Source organism: Schistocerca americana, chromosome 11 (genome assembly GCF_021461395.2).
Source record: "Schistocerca americana isolate TAMUIC-IGC-003095 chromosome 11, iqSchAmer2.1, whole genome shotgun sequence".
Lineage (NCBI taxonomy): Eukaryota > Metazoa > Arthropoda > Insecta > Orthoptera > Acrididae > Schistocerca > Schistocerca americana.
In genome coordinates, this window is record NC_060129.1 from 86,087,890 (window position 1) to 86,104,397 (window position 16,508).

Here is a 16,508-nt window from a genome sequence, read left to right on the forward strand (position 1 = left end):
AACTCTTCTCAATACATCTTGATTCCTTACTCGGCCTTCCAATTTCACTTTTTCCATTCTTCTCCATATCCACTTCACTAGTGCCTCCATCTCTCATCTTCCTTCCTCGATGTCCAGGTCTCCGCACTCCACAGTGAAATGCTCCAGATGTAACATTTGGAAAGTCTTTTCCTCAGATCTTTGTTCAGTGGTCCGCAAAGTAATTTCTGTTTCCTCTTGAATCCTTCTTTTGTCATTACAATTATTTTCCTAATTTCCATACATATCATCCATAATTACACTTCCCAAGTAATTGAACTCATTCACTTGCTCAATTTCCTCATCCCCTATCTTCATATGGCATTTTCTCCCCTTTCCTTCAGTTACCACGCTTTTCGTTTTCTTCTTATTAATCTTCATTCCGTGTCCTTCTAATTTTGTGTTTAGGTCATCTAACATTTCTTCCACCTCTCTTGCACTCTCTGCCCCCACAACTATGTTGTATGCAAATCTTATACTGCTTTGATAAAAAAAGATCTGCATGCACATGTTTTGCGTCTGTGCTGCACTTCTGCACTTTATTTTTGATTATTTGTTAATGGCATTGCTTTGAATCCACATTGAAGTGAGATCACCATACACTGATATTTCATTAATATCAATAAACATTCATGAACGTTGAACTGTAATGCTATTGCGTTAGTTAACGTTATTACCCGTACTGATTTAGTTGTACCAGTCATTTATCAGTAATTCACCAAACAGCCCATAAATTGTTAGAAAAATAAATCATTTCTCATCTGCACACCAGCGCATTAAAACGTCGGTGTGCGACCAACCTCTGTGACACATAAAGGCGAACCAGCCCGTGGTGTAGGTCTGATATTTTGGCCTTGCGGATTGCAGACACCGCTGCCAGAAGATACGGAGGAGACTCATTTGTAAATAAAATGTATAATTTAGAATTTGGACATCGAACAGGAAATTTTTTTATACGTAAATTCACGAATTCTTTAGAAAGTAAGGAAATATAAAGATTTTTATTCTCAGCACAGAACTTAATAATTGGAAAAATAAATTATTTAACGAAGCCATTCTATTCTACTTTTTGCAAGTCCTGTAAACAAAAGACCATAACCTGCATGATTCAACGAATTTGAAAGTTAAAATCTATATGCTGACTTCACACAAAATCCTAAGTAGTTTTTTCCTTCTGTTAAATCAGCAAAAGTACTAAAGCCATATGTCCTACACTACGGACTACAATGGCGTCGAAACGAGGTATAACAGCTGACATAGTAAACCTTGTTTCCAAATAAATGTCCACTGGACAGAGATATAACTGAAATCACTCTACAGAGGAATAGCCACTGGACCTGACAGAATGTCAGTACATTTGTATGTAGAGTATGCAAAAGAATTTTCTCCTCTTCTAGAAGCAATGTATCGTATATCATTTGAGGGGCGAAGCGTTGTAGATTTGGAATTCTCTCTTTACAGTTTCTAATAGTATTTGGGATAAATAAGGAAATGTAACATTATGTACAACTTGTACAGAAACTGGACTGCAATTATAAGTGTCAAAGAACATGAAACGGTAGCTTTGAAGCCTACAGCGTACGTAATTAAATCTACACATTGCTCGTCCTGTGAAGAAACCAAGGACAAATTGATAAAGGAAAAAAAACTAATGTAGAAGAAATGTAAAATTTAAGGCTATCAGACGAAATATTAATTATGTCAGAGACAGCAAATGATTTGAAAGATCAGTTGAACATAAAGGATATAGGCCTGAGAAGAGGTTGTAAAATGAACATCAATAAAAGTGTGACAATAATTCTGAAATTTCGTCGAATTAGATGAAGTGACGAATAGAGAATTAAGTTAGGAAATGAGCCACTAAGAATAGTTGCAAAACTTTGTTATTCGGACAGGAAAAGGACTGTTGATTCCCCATGTAGATGCGATATAAAATGCAGATTGGAACATCATCAAAGGAATTGCTAAAAAGGAGGAATCTATTAAGATCCGATATCAGTTTAAGTGTTAGTTAATGGTATCTGCTACGAGTGCAGCCGTGAGTGGAAGTGAAACGTGGATGATAAATAGTTCAACAAGAATACAATAGTAGATATTGAAATGTGGTGCAACGGAGAACGTTGGAGGTTAGATTGGTAGATAGAATAACAGATAATGAGTTACTGAATCAAACTGCAAGAAAAAGAAATTTACGTCACAACTTGAATAAAAGAAGAAATCCGTTGATAGGACATATCATGATACATAACATAGGAAAGTGGGAGAGGTAAGAGTTTCGGAAGGAAATTTAATACTGAATACTGTAAGCAGACCTAAACAAATGTAGGTTAGAGAAGTTATCCCGAGATGCAGAATTTTGCACAGGAGATATAAGCGTGGAGAGCAGCATCGAAGCAGTCAGTATTCGGACTAACGACCATGGCTACAGCTCAATGATGCTGTGAAGTAGATTAATGTGGGTTTAGAGACAGCACTGATATCAGACGACCTTGCACATGTAGCCTCTGGTGACTGCCAGCATTATCAACAGATTGGGCTTCGCTAGGCGTGCCCTACACCTAAACAGAACTGGGACGAGAAGATTGGTACAGCTGATTCATGAACATAGAGCAGGTGGACCTCGGGCAATAAGACGCGTTGTGAAACACCTCATGACACTGGCAGCAGAAATAGGTCTTTGCTAGGATAAATCCATACAACAGGTTTCCCTGCCTAAATACTATCTGCAACAATTTAAAAAATTCTCAATCAATGACACTTAAGACAGATTCTAACACATCTTCTACATGTCGTAAGGAAAAAGAGACCATTGATAAAAGCAATACAGGACACATCACAAACTTAACAATCATTCATATAAACATGCATTAGATACAAAATAAAATGTAAAAATTTGAAGCTGAGTTTAGTCGTTGAACTGCGCGTTACTGAGCGTTTGTCAAGAGACACAAAAATCGTATATGCAGTATTGTCGGTGCATGAAAGGACACTCTTATTGTATGACTACTTCAAATGGCGTAGAGTCACGTATATATTTCAGAAAAGGATCATAGTTTGAAGCAAGAATGACCTTAGTACGGTAAGTGAAGAAAAACTCTCTGGTCTATTGACTATTGCATGGACATGACCACATAACGCCAAGAAATTAATCAGTGTGGGTTTGTCTCAATCTCCTGGAGAGAGTGTGGACATTTTTCTCAATAAATTAGCAGAAGTACTTGCAAAAATGGCAAGTACAATAGTCTACATGTTGTTGTATAAAGACATAAACATATACACAGGTATCATAAATGAAACTAGTAGCATCTTCACAAATATCGTTCAGAATTTTGGGATACCCCTGTTGGTCAATAATACAGCAATGGTTACTACAATAATGGCATCAGTGATTCATCATGTGGCCAAAAGTATGGACAGGGAAAAGTGTGACATAGCTGTACAAGATCTTGGTCTATCAGAGTGTTTCTGTCAAATAACAGTAAAAACTGGTATGGAGAATTCTCTAAATTGCAAGTTTATGGAACACAATTATCAGAAATCATAATAGAAGATTTTCCAAAAGAACCAACAAACCAAACTTGGGATGAAGTGTATTGAAAAACGAACGTAAATGTAAAATCGTCTAAATTCTCAACACTTAAATTGGATTTTCAAAAGACCTTTTGAAAAACATCTAAATCAGTAAAAAATGTCTCACAAAAACCAATGGATAACAGCAGTTGTTAAGAAGTACTTCAAAATCTTGTGTACCTCGGTTACATTATAAACAATCATAATGAACCAGAATTATTAAATCTTTAGCGCAGTTGCTAAAAGATTTACAAAACGTTGCTAACTGCTGCAAAAAGTCATAAGTGCAATTTTCTTGCTACATCATCAGAACAAGAAGCTAGTAAAACTATGCATAAGTAAAATATAAAAGGTCAGTGGGATTAGGTGAAGTAACAATGTGTATACTGAAACACGGCACAGAGAATATACAAGCTCCCTTAACAAACATGACAGACGAATTTCTTCACTTCAGGGAAATATCCAGAATGTTTAAAACGGGCAAGAGGTGTACCCCCACTAAAGAGAGGTAAGCAGACTGTATATGTATGTAGAAAATTAGTGGCCCATTTCTCTGTTGTAGCCATTCTCGAAAATAATATAAACACTTACGAAAGACAGATTAATGAGTTACATGAATAAATACAAGATTTAAGTGAATAATTGCTGTATTTCGAAGTAGTATGATTACAGACCCCCTCACCCCCCCCCCCCCCCCACACCATGAACCATGGACCTTGTCATTGGTGGGGAGGCTTGCGTGCCTCAGTGATACAGATAGTGGTACCATAGGTGCAACCTTAATGGAGGGGTATCTGTGGGAAGGCCAGACAAACGTGTGGTTCCTGAAGAGGGGCAGCAGCCTTTTGAGTTGCTGCAAGAGTCTGGATGATTGACTGACCTGGCCTTGTAGCACTAGCCAAAACGGCCTTGCTGTGCTGGTACTGCGAATGGCTGAAAGCAAGGGGAGACGGGAAACTCCAGCGGAATTTTTTCCCGAGGGCTTGCAGCTTTACTGTATGGTTAAATGATGATGACGTCCTCTTGGGTAAAATATTCCAGAGGCAAAATAGTCCCCCATTCGGATCTCTTGGCGGGGACTACTAAAGAGGTCGTTGTTATCGGGAGAAAGAAAACTGGCGTTCTACGGATTGGAGCGTGGAATGTCAGATCCCTTAATCGGGCAGGTAGATTAGCAAATTGAAAAAGGGAAATGGATAGCTTAAAGCTATGCACAGTGGGAATTAATGAAGTTCGGTGGCAGGAGGAACTAGACTTCTGGTGAGGTGAATACTGGGTTATAAACAAAAAAACAATTGGGGGTAGTGCAGGAGTAGGTTTATTGATGAACAAAAAATAGGAGCGCGGTAATTTACTTTTAACAGCTTAGTGAACACATTATTGTAGCCACGATATACACGAAGCCCACGCCTACCACAGTAGTACAAGTTTATATGCCAACTAGCTCCCCAGACGACGAAGTGATTGAAGAAATCTATGATGAGATAAAAGAATTTATTCAGGTAGTGAAGGGAGACGAAAATGCAATAGTCATGGGAGACTGGAATTCGACATTAGAAAAAGGAAGATAAGGAAAAGTAATACGTGAACATGGAATGAGGGTAAGGAAAGAAACAGGAAACCGCCTCATAGAATTTTGCACAGAGCATAACTTAATGGTAGCTAACACTTGCTTTATGAATCATGAAAGAAGATTATATACTTGGAAGAGGCCTGGAGACACTGAAAGGTTTCAGATAGATTATGTAATAGTAAGACAGAGATTTAAGAACCAGGTTTTAAATTGCCAGCCGTTTCCATGGGCTGATGTGGACTCTCACCACAATCTATTGGTTATGAACTGTAGCTTAAAACTGAAGATATGGCAAAACGGTAGGAATTCAAGGAGATGGGAGAGGTTGCAGAGAGTTTCAGAGAGCGCATTGGGGAACAACTGATTACAATGGGGAAAGAAATATAGTAGGAGAAGAATGGGTAACTTTCAGTGACGAAATAGTAAAGGCAGGAGAGGATCAAGTTGATAAAAAGACGAGGACTAGTAGAAATCCTTGGGTAACAGAAGAGATATTGAATTTGATTGATGACAGGAGAAAATATAAAATACAGTAAATGAAGCTGGCAAAAAAGAATACAAACCTCTCAAAAATTGGGGATACGACACTGCGTGAAGATTTTGGCAGAGCATATAAAGACCTAAGTGGAAACAAGGCTCCAGGTGTAGACAACATACCATTAGAACTACTGATAGCCTTGGGTGAGCGAGCCCTGGCAAAACTCTACCATCTGATGAGCAAGATGTATGAGACAGGCTAAATACCCTCAGACTTCAAGAAGAATGTAATCCTAAAAAAAGTAGGGGTTGACAGGAGTGAAAATTACCGAAGTATCAGTTTAATAAATCGCAGCTGCAATATGCTAACACTAATTTATTACAAACGAATGGAAATACAGGTAGAAGGCGACCTCTGGGAAAATAGTTTTGGATTCTGTACAAATGTTGGAACACAAGAGCCAATACAGACATTACGACTTATCTTAGAAGATAGATTAAGGAAAGGCTAACACACGTTTCTAGCATCTGTAGACTTAGAGAAAGATTTTGCCAATGTTGACTCGGATAATCTCTTTCAAATTCTGAGGGTGGCAGGGTTAGAATAGCGAAAGGCTATATGCAATTTTACAGAACTCAGATGACAGTTGTAAGAACACTAAGCAAGCAGTAAAGGAAACAAAAGAAAAATTCGGAATAGGAATTAAAATCCATGGCGAAGATATAAATACTTAAGGCTTGCTAATGACATTGTAATTCAGTCAGAGACAGCAAAGGACCTGGAAGAGGAGTTGAACTGAATGGGCAGTGTCGTGAAAGGAGGGTATGATATCAATGATATCAATGAAAGCAAAACGAGGATAATGGAATGTAATTGAATTAAATTGGATGATTCTGAGGGAATTAGGTAAGGAAATGAGACACTTAAAATAGTAAAGGAGTTTTGCTATTTGGGGAACAAAATAAATGATGCAGGTCGAAGTAGAGGGGATATAAAATGTAGACTGGCGATGGCAAGGGAAAGCGTTTCTGCAGAAGAGAAATATGTTAACATTGAGTATAGATTTAAATGTGAGGAAGTCGTTTCTGAAAGTATTTGTGTGGAGTGTAGCCACGCATGGAAGTAAAACATGGACGAAAAATAGTTTAGACCAGAAGGGAATAGAAGCTTTCAAATGTGTTGCTACAGGAGAATGCTGAAGATTAGATGGGTAGACCACATAACTAATGACAAGGTATTGAACAGAATTGGGGAGACGAGAAATTTGTGGCACAGTTTGACTAGAAAGGACCGGTTGGCAGGACATGTTCTGAGGCATCAAGGAATCGCCAATTTATTATTGGAGGGCAGCGTGGAGGGTAAAAATTGTAGAGGGAGACCAAGAGATGAATACACTAAGCAGATTCAGAGGGATGTAAGTCGCAGTAGGTACTTGGATATTAAAACTGGCAAATTAAAACTGTGTGGCGGACCGAGACTTCGAGGAGTGGTAGTTCTGCAAGGTTCGCAGGAGAGCTTCTGTGAGGTCTGAAAAGTAGGAGACGAGTTACTGGCGGAAATAAAGCTGTGAGGAGGGGGCGTGAGTCGTGTTTGGGTAGCTCATATGGTAGAGCACTCGTCCGCGAAAGGCAAAGGTCCCGAGTTCGAGTCTTGGTCCGGCACACGGTTTTAATATGACGAAGTTGTTTTAAACGGACATGTGTAGAACATTGCTTTGTGGCGGATGTTTGGCCACCGGAGTTGCTGAATCCGAGGGAGCGTAAAAATTAGTTCCACAGTGTGCTAGCCTGTGTGACAACAGTTGTAACTGTTGGTCCATATTTAAATCTCCACATCAGCAAACTGTTTCGTTGGGTTCTGGGCACAAGATTAATTACTGACTAGACTTGGCAGCTTTTAGCATGCCTAATGTATGTGTTTCCGAGGAGCCTTCCACCTTTTGGCTCTGAGCGCTATGCGACTTAACTTCTGAGGTCATCAGTGGCCTAGAACTGAGAACTAACTAAACCTAAGTAACCTAAGGACATCACACACATCCATGCCCGAGGCAGGATTCGAACCTGCGACCGTAGCAGTCGCGCGGTTCCGGACTGAGCGCCTAGAACCGCTAGACCACCGCGGCCAGCTCGACCGTTGTGGGCGCTCGGCTCCATACTGTAGCGCCTAGAACCGTATGGCCACTCCAGCCAGCCCTTCCACCTATGGACCGTATGTTTGTATTAAATAATAAATGTAGCCATTCACTCGCCAGTTTGAACTGAGAGCTTTGTCATGATTTTGGGAAATGCATTAAAGCTTGGAATTGTCTCACGGACCGACCATTATAACGTCAAAGTGATGTCATATTCCGCAAATAATTCACTTGGCTAAGTTACATGGAAAACGTAATTAGTATAATCTTTTATTGCAGCCGTTGCATGTCTAGAATGTCTCCATATGGTTGATTAAGACATTTTGATTACGTTATTTATGAGACTAGTACATCGTTTGCTATTGGTTACTGTGCCATGAATTTCTTTCACTGGAAGCCTGGTATACATTCGTTATTGTTGTGGTCTTCAGTCCAGAGACTGGTTTGATGCAGCTCTCCATGCTACCCTATCCTGTGCAAGCTTCTTCATCTCCCAGTACCTACTGCAACCTACATCCTTCTGAATCTGCTTAGTGTATTAATCTCTTGGTCTTCCTCTACGATCTTTACCCTCCACACTGCCCTCCAGTACTAAATTGGTTATCCCTTGATGCCTCAGAACATGTCCTGCCAACCGATCCTTTCTAGTCAAACTGTGCCACAAATTTCTCGTCTCCCCAATTCTGTTCAATACCTCCTCATTAGTTATGTGGTCTACCCATCTAATCTTCAGCATTCTTCTGTAGCAACACATTTGAAAGCTTCTATTCTCTTCTTGTCTAAACTATTTATCGTCCAAGTTTCACTTCCATACATGGCTATACTCCAAACAAATACTTTCAGAAACGACTTCCTCACATTTAAATCTATACCAGAAGTTAATAAATTTCTCTTCTTCAGAAATGCTTTCCTTGCCATTGCGAATCTGCATTTTATATCTTCTCTACTTCGACCATCAACTGTTATTTTGCTCTTTTCCTAATCTTATTCCCTCAGAATCACCATATTTAATTCAACTACATTTCATTATCGTCGTTTTGCTTTTGTTGTTGTTCATATTATATCCTCCCTTCAAGACACTGTGCATTCCGTTCGACTCCAGTAGCAGGCCCTTTGCTGCCTCTGACAGAATTACAATGACATCGACGATCCTAAAAATTTGTATTTCTAGTCCATGGATTTTAATTCCTACTCCGAATTTTTCTTTTGTTTCCCTTACTGCTTGCTCAAAATACAGATTGAATAACATCGGGGATAGGCTACAACCCTGTCTCACTCCTTTCCGAACCATTGGTTCCCTTTCACGCCTGTCAATTCATATAGCTGCCATCGGATATCTGTACAAATTTTAAATAGCCTTTCTCTATTCTATCCCTTCCGCCTTCAAAATTTGAAAGAGAGTATTCCAGTCAACATTGTCATACGCTTTCCTTTCCTTAATCTATCTTCTAAGGTAAGTTGTAGGGTTAGTACTGCCTCACGTGTTCCAACATATCGACGGAATCCAAACTTATTTTCCCCGAGGTCGGCTAGTAGTTGTGTTTCCATTCGTCCGTAAAGAATTATTGTTAGTATTTTGCAGCCGTGATTTATTAAACTGTTAGGCCGGTAATTATCACATCTGTCAACAACTTATTTCTGTGGGATTGGAATTACTGAATTCTTCTTGAAGTCTGAGGGTATTTCGCCTGTCTCATACATCTTGCTCAGCAGATGGTAGAGCCTTGTCAGGGTTGTCTCTCCCAAGGTTACCAGTAGTTCTATTAGAATTTTGTCTACACATGGGGCCTTGTTTCGACGTAGATCTTTCAGTGCTCTTTCAGACTCTTCACGTAGTATCATATCTCCCATATTATCTTCATCTACATGCTCTTCCATTTCCTAAATATTGTCCTCAAGTGCAACGCCCTTGTATAGACCCTGTACATAGTCCTTCCACCTTTCTACTTTCCGTTCTTTGCTTCAAACTGGCTTTCCATCTGAGGTCTTGATATTCATACAACTGGTTCTCTTTCCTCCAAAGGTCTCTTTAATTATCCTGTAGGCAGCATCTATCTTACCCCTAGTGATATATGTCTCTACATCCTTACATTTCTCCTCTAGGTACCCTTGCTTAGCCATTTTGCACTTCTTGCCGGTATCACTTTTGAGACATTATATTCCTTTTTGCCTGCTTCCTTACTGCATTTTTATATTTTCTCCTTTCATCAGTTAAATTCAATATTTCTTCTGTTACCCAATGATTTCTTCTAGCCCTCGTCTTTTTACCTACTCGATCCTGTGCTGCCTTTACTATTTCATCTCTGAAAGCTACCCACTCTTCATCTACTGTATTTCTTTTCCCTATTCATGTCAGTCGGTCCCTAATGCTCTACCTGAAACTCTCTACAATCTCTGGTTCTGTCAGTTTACCCAGGTCCCATCTCCTTAAATTCCCACCATTTTGCAGTCTCTTCAGTTTAAATCTACAGTTCGTAGCCAATAGATTGTGGTCAGAGTCCTCATTTGCCCCTGGAAATGTCTTACGATTTAAAACCTCGTTGGTAAATCTCTGTCTTACCATTATACAATCTATCTGAGACCTTCCAGTATCTCCACGGATCTTCCTTGTATACGACCTTCATTCATGATTCTTGAACCAAGTGTTAGCTATGATTAAGTTATGCTCTGTGCAAAATTCTACCAGGTGGCTTCCTCTTTCTTTCCTTTCCCCCATTCCATATTCACCTACTACTATTCCTTCTCTTCCTTTTCGTACTATCAAATTCCAGTCACCCATGACTATCAAATTTTCGTCTTCCTTCACTATCTAAATAATTTCTTTTATCTCATCATACATTTCATCAATCTCTTCAACCTCTGCGGAGCTAGTTGGCATAAAAACTTATACTACTGTGGTAGGCGTGGGCTTCGTGTCTATCTTGGCCACAATAATGCGTTCACTATGACGTTTGTAGTAACTTACCCGTGTTTCAAATTTTTCAGTCATTATTAAATCTACTCCTGCATTACCCCTATTTGATTTTGTTTTGATAACCCTGTAGTCACTTGACCAGAAGTCTTGTTCCTCCTGTTACCGAACTACACTCATTCCCACTATATCTAACTTTAACCTATCCATTTCCCTTTTTAAATTTTCTAACCTACCTGCCCAATTAAGGGATGTGACACTCCACGCTCCGATCCGTAGAACGGCAGTTTTCATTCTCTTGATAACGATGGCCTCCTAAGTTGTCCCCATCTGGAGATCCAAATGGGGGACTATTTTGCCTCCGTAATATTTTACCCAAGAATACGCCATCATCATTTAACCATAAAATAATGCTGCATGCCCTAGGGAAGAATTATGGTTGTAGTTCCCTTGTTGTCATATACATTTAATTTCACTTAATGATTCCTTCGTTTTTTGACTAATAATTCCATTCTGTTTGAATTTAACTAAATACCTGTCTCGGTGTAAAGTTCAAAGCAACCTCTGCTGTTGTTCTGTGAAGTATGAGTAATCTTGCTAGATGACATCAGAGTAATAAGTATCTTTAAATTTTGTGATCATGTAATATGCATAATTCTTTAATGACCGACTTCTGTAATTTTTCTACATGTCGACTTTGTTTGATGAATTCGTATTGTGTGCTAGATTGTTTCATTTGGCCACCCACTCCTTACCCATCCAACCGAGTTCCCTGCTGCCTGAAGTATTGTACGCAATGGATAAACCAAATGAGGTAGCACTGTCTTTAACCGACTGGCCTGATATTCGGGAGGGTGGATGGTCCGCTCCTCATTCTGCCACCCTAATTTAGATTTTCGTGGTATCCGTAAATCATTTTAGGTAAATGCTAGGTTTATTCCTACTATGAGGCCACGGCTAACTACTTGTCACACTTTTTCCATTATAAGCCTCTAATGTCTCTATCAATGAATTTCGTTCACATGTCGTTCTTAAATTGTAATACCAAGACGTGTGCGATATGCCTGTAAAAGTGATCTACTAATAAAAAAAACTACTACTACTGCTACTAGCATTACTGCTACAACAATTACACACAAATGCTAAAGTACTCTTACATACCTGGACAATACATGCATGGCAGAGTGATCAAGAGTGTTCTGGACACAGTGTAACATATTAGTCTGGACTTATAACCTCATTCGTTCCTCAGTTTATCAACATTCAGAGGTACACTTTTCAGTCCTTCCTTGCCTTCTACAGATAATGGTCGACCTATCGTAGTCGCTACGTAGCACGCCATACAGATATAACTGCTGTTACCAAAATCATACCCAGTATTTGAGCTAAGAGGCAATTGCTACTAAATTTGTGGACGGGGAATGTGTGGAGAAAGCGAAGCACAATTTATTAGGCAAGAAACTAAAAAATTATGAAAAACAGTTTATCAGTGCCACATTTTCGTAGTAGGTACCTACTAAAATAAATAACTCCCTCATAACCTCCTTGCCATGTGGGGCCGACCCTCAGCCATGTCAATCTCTGCTATAGCGATTCTGGTTACTTCTTCAAAGTGGGAACAAACCCAGTACAGGCGCAATAGATTTATTTCTATTTTAATCTGGTCCTGAGTTATTAAGTCCGTATCTAATCATTTAATGACTGGGGCCATACTTCCTGACAGACTTCACTGAAGTGTGGAAACAGAGATCTGCAAAAATGCAGATGCCGGCCTGTGTGGCCGTGCGGTTCTAGACGCTTCAGTCTGGAACCCCGTGACCGCTACGGTCCTGCGTCGGGCATGGATGTGTGTGATGTCCTTAGGTTAGTTAGGTATAAGTAGTTCTAAGTTATAGGGGACTGATGACCTCAGATGTTAAGTCCCCAGAGCCATTAGAACCATTTTGAAAAATGCAGATAATCGAAATTAGTTACAGACCTATTAGAGTCCTTCAATTCTTTTCAAAACTCTATGAGAGTGTGGCTCGGATACAATACTGTTTTGTGTGACTGACCACAACTTCTTAACAGCCGCTCAGTTTGCCTTTCGCAAAAATTTCTGTATAGAGAAAACACTACTGAATCTCAGAAACTGGACGATTGCCGAGGTAAGCAAAATTAAAGATCTCGCTGTATGTTTTGTGAAGTTGACAAAGTCTTTGACTGTGAGGGCCACAAAGTTCTACAGAGAAATCAATTAGATATAGTATTAAATGGCATCCTTTCTCCATTGGTGGAGTCTGACCTACATAACAGAAATCGTAGGGTGCCGCCGGAATGAAACTGACCTCGGAATGGGGGAAAATGGCGTGCGAGGTCCCATAAAGACATCGGTATAAGGCACACTCTTGTTGTTAATCCTCATAAAACTATGTCGCCTTCCAGCGACTTTAAAGTGAGGTTTCAGACAAGCAATAATTACCTGCTGCCAACAGATGTATGCATTTCAGATCTTAAACTAAATTAAACGCAGTGTGTATAAAATTCCTATTGCTTCGTGCGTCAAAGAGAATACTTTAGTCCTATATGAGAATTTTAAAATGTTCAAATTTTTTAAAGACGAAAGCTAGTTAGCTGAACCAGGTGTGTGGTTATGTAAAGGTGGGCCGAAGGAGAGTCTTGTTTTATTAGTAGGGAAAGTAATGATTTTACTCAGAAGAGTTTAGTAATAGTCGGAGGGAAAAGAACTATAGCACGCAGGCAGTGGAAGTAGTTTGAGCACCCAGGGACTAAGGAAGAGGTAAAATAGCCACCAAAGTAACACAGCAGCACTGTCGCATTAAAATACAAAAATGTGTGGAGAGACCACTGTTCGTTTCGAAATTATTGACAGAGAGGTAAGATGACAGAAGGAAAGAGAAAAGGTCCAAGAACTCAAATTTCACCTGTGTATCGACGGAAACGATATAAGATTATCAAGAAGAAGTGTGGAGACAAGGGAAGTACGAGAAGGAACCAATAGTTATTACAGAACACGGCTATACGTTACAGTAAGAGAGAATGTGTACGAAGTAAAAGAGTTATTTCGTCTGAGAAATAGAGTGAGACTTTGAACTACAGCAATGGTGCAGACTTTGATATAAAACTTGAGTGTGTAGCGACTTGGTGGCTGAGCGAATGGGAAGTAATAAACTGATTAAGTATTGCACAAATTATTTAATGTCAGGACCAAAACACACGTTCTCAAAAGTGTGACATCAAATAAAGTGACGCCATCCAACTTGAGTGACGGACTGTAAATTTTACGGCAACATGTGTTAACGAAACTGAACTTTTACAGACACCGTGTCATGTAGATGATATTGTTGATATGAGAAGAGATAAAAAACGTTAAGAGGCGTCCGATGAGGGGAGCGCAGGAGACATGCAAATTGGTCTCCCCATTCGATCTAGTGACTGGGATATGTGGCACCGTGTACGTCACGTACTTGCACACGTAAGGCTGCAGGCGTTCCAAATAGTCGTCGTTTCGAACAGCTACAGTTGTGCACAACGTTGTTGAGTAAACTTCTGGAATCAGCCTGCACATAAACTGAACATGCAGCTTTCCTCCATGTTGTTACTTAGTTTAGTGAAAACATATATGAACCCAGAGCATCTGAATTTCTTCCTGCTGGCAAACAGATGTTACGTACATTACTGCTCTGTAGAAGTGTTCCAGCAACTGTCGCCTAAAACGTCCTGGCAGATCAAAACTATGTGTCGGACCAAGACTCGAACTCGGGAACTTTGCCTTTCGCGGGAAAGTGCTCTGGCAGGAAGTTTCATCTTAGGCACACTCTGGTGCGGAGTGAAAGCCTCTACATATACTTCTACATACATACTCCGCAATTCCCCATACGGTGCGTGGTGGAGGGTACCTCGTACCACAACTAGCATCTTCTCTCCCTGATTCACTCCCAAACAGAACGAGGGAAAAATGACTGCCTATATGCCTCTGTACGAGCCCTAATCTCTCTCATCTTATCTTTGTGGTCTTTCCGCGAAATGTAAGTTGGCGGCAGTATAATTGTACTGCAGTCAGCCTCAAATGCTGGTTCTCTAAATTTCCCCAGTAGCGATTCACGAAAAGAACGCTTCCTTCCCTCTAGAGACTCCTACTCGTGTTCCTGAAGCATTTCCGTAACACTCGCGTGATGATCAAACCCACCAGTAACAAATATAGCAACCCGTGTCTGAATTGCTTCTATGTCCTCCCTTAATCCGACCTGACAGGGATCCCAAACGCTCGAACAGTACTCAAGAATAGGTCGTATTGGTGTTTTATAAGCGGTCTCGTTTACAGATGAACCACATCTTCCCAAAATTCTACCAATGAACCGAAGACGACTATCCACCTTCCCCATAACTGCCGTTACATGCTTGTCCCACTTCATTGCGGATGCCTCACCTGCTTCAGTTGTCATTTAGATCCGTCAAGTATACATCAAAAGCAACATTCGTTCTGAAACCACTTTCAAAACCATGCAACTCGGGACAATAATAACTACTGCTAGTAGCACCATTATTTCCATTGTGCTGTAAGAATCAGTATTTACCAAAGATCATAGCTGACAGGAGACAATGCAGGAGTTCATAATAAGAGGTGTCACGCTACAGGCAGAGGAAAATAGTAGGGAAAAGAGAAAAACAGCTCGGTCTCACTTTACTTTTTCCCCGTTTTCATACCCGCCGCTTTTAAGTGTGGACAACACTGAGAACAGGAGATTGAGGGAAGTTACACGCACAGTATATACCTACCGTACGTTGATGGAAGGAGTACGTGGAGACTCACCAGACACGTCGGGCGCCTCGGCAGCCAGTGCAGTGGTGGTCGGCAGCGAGACTCGCCTCTTGTCCTGGACTGGGCTGCCGCCTCCCACCCACTCCGTCCGCAGTTTTCTGCGAGACCCCCTCCCTCCCCCCACTCCTTCCCCCTCCCCCCTCCGCACCGCCAACGATAACCCTTGCATAGGTCTGACATTCGAAGTATTTTTCCCGTCTCATCTTAGTCGAAGCACTAAGAAATCTTGCTCTTACGCAAACCCAGTAAGTGAATTCAAGTCGCGTATTGTGTCATCCAGTGGCCATACTGGCATCGTAATGCAAAGTGATGCATTCGGTATTTCTAAAATGTTTCACCGCTAAATGCGGTCCCTCCTTTCAATCATCGCACGAACACCGAAACAGCAGAGACTGAGATGAGCGATCGCGGAACAGAGTGGCTGGAGCCTCTGACTAGCAGAAAGCCACGTGGGCCACATCAGACGCTGTTCATTCCCAGCCTCAGCCCACTGCATTCCCCGGCAGCGACGTACTTGCCCACCACGAGGCGTTCATTTCAGTCGCCTTTCCCTCTGCTTCTCCGACATACGCACCCCGGACAGACCATTACTCGCCCTCTGGAGGCGCCTCGCACTTGCTGTCAGCACTGCGTCCAGCCATGACAGTGGTCTCGTTCCAGCGATGCGTCCTACAATTCATGACTAGATTTGTAGAGCTACGAAATTGAGAAGATCTTGACTGCTTATTTTCACTCGCTCTTCCTAACGGTCCTTGGCCTTTTCTATATCCTTCCTGTTGGACGAGAAGGGGTTCGCTCCTGAAAGTGTACAAAACTGTCGATAATTTTGTGATTGAGGGGGAAACCACACGAGGAAGCTGTTTGACACCGAATTTTCGAGATTCTTTTGGGGTGGGAAGATTTAATCAGAATTATAAGCAATTTTTATACCACTTAATTCATATTTCGAACACTTTTTGTGAAATTTTTTCAATAATTTCAACCAAAATTAACAAAGTTAGGCTG

General features: G+C 40.7%; 1 protein-coding gene across 2 annotated transcripts in view; it reads right to left on the reverse strand.

Annotated features, from left to right (window-relative positions):
* The window catches only part of LOC124553790 (neurogenic locus notch homolog protein 2-like), a 102,477-nt gene extending 86,926 nt beyond the window's left edge, over positions 1–15,551 (reverse strand). The window contains exon 1 of one of the 2 annotated variants that reach the window (XM_047127768.1): positions 15,495–15,551. The gene's annotated coding sequence lies outside the window, so the exon portion shown is untranslated. Of the gene's footprint in view, positions 1–15,460 lie in introns of both variants that reach the window. The other variant, XM_047127769.1, reaches the window with a different exon arrangement.
* Positions 15,552–16,508: the final 957 nt, after the last annotated feature.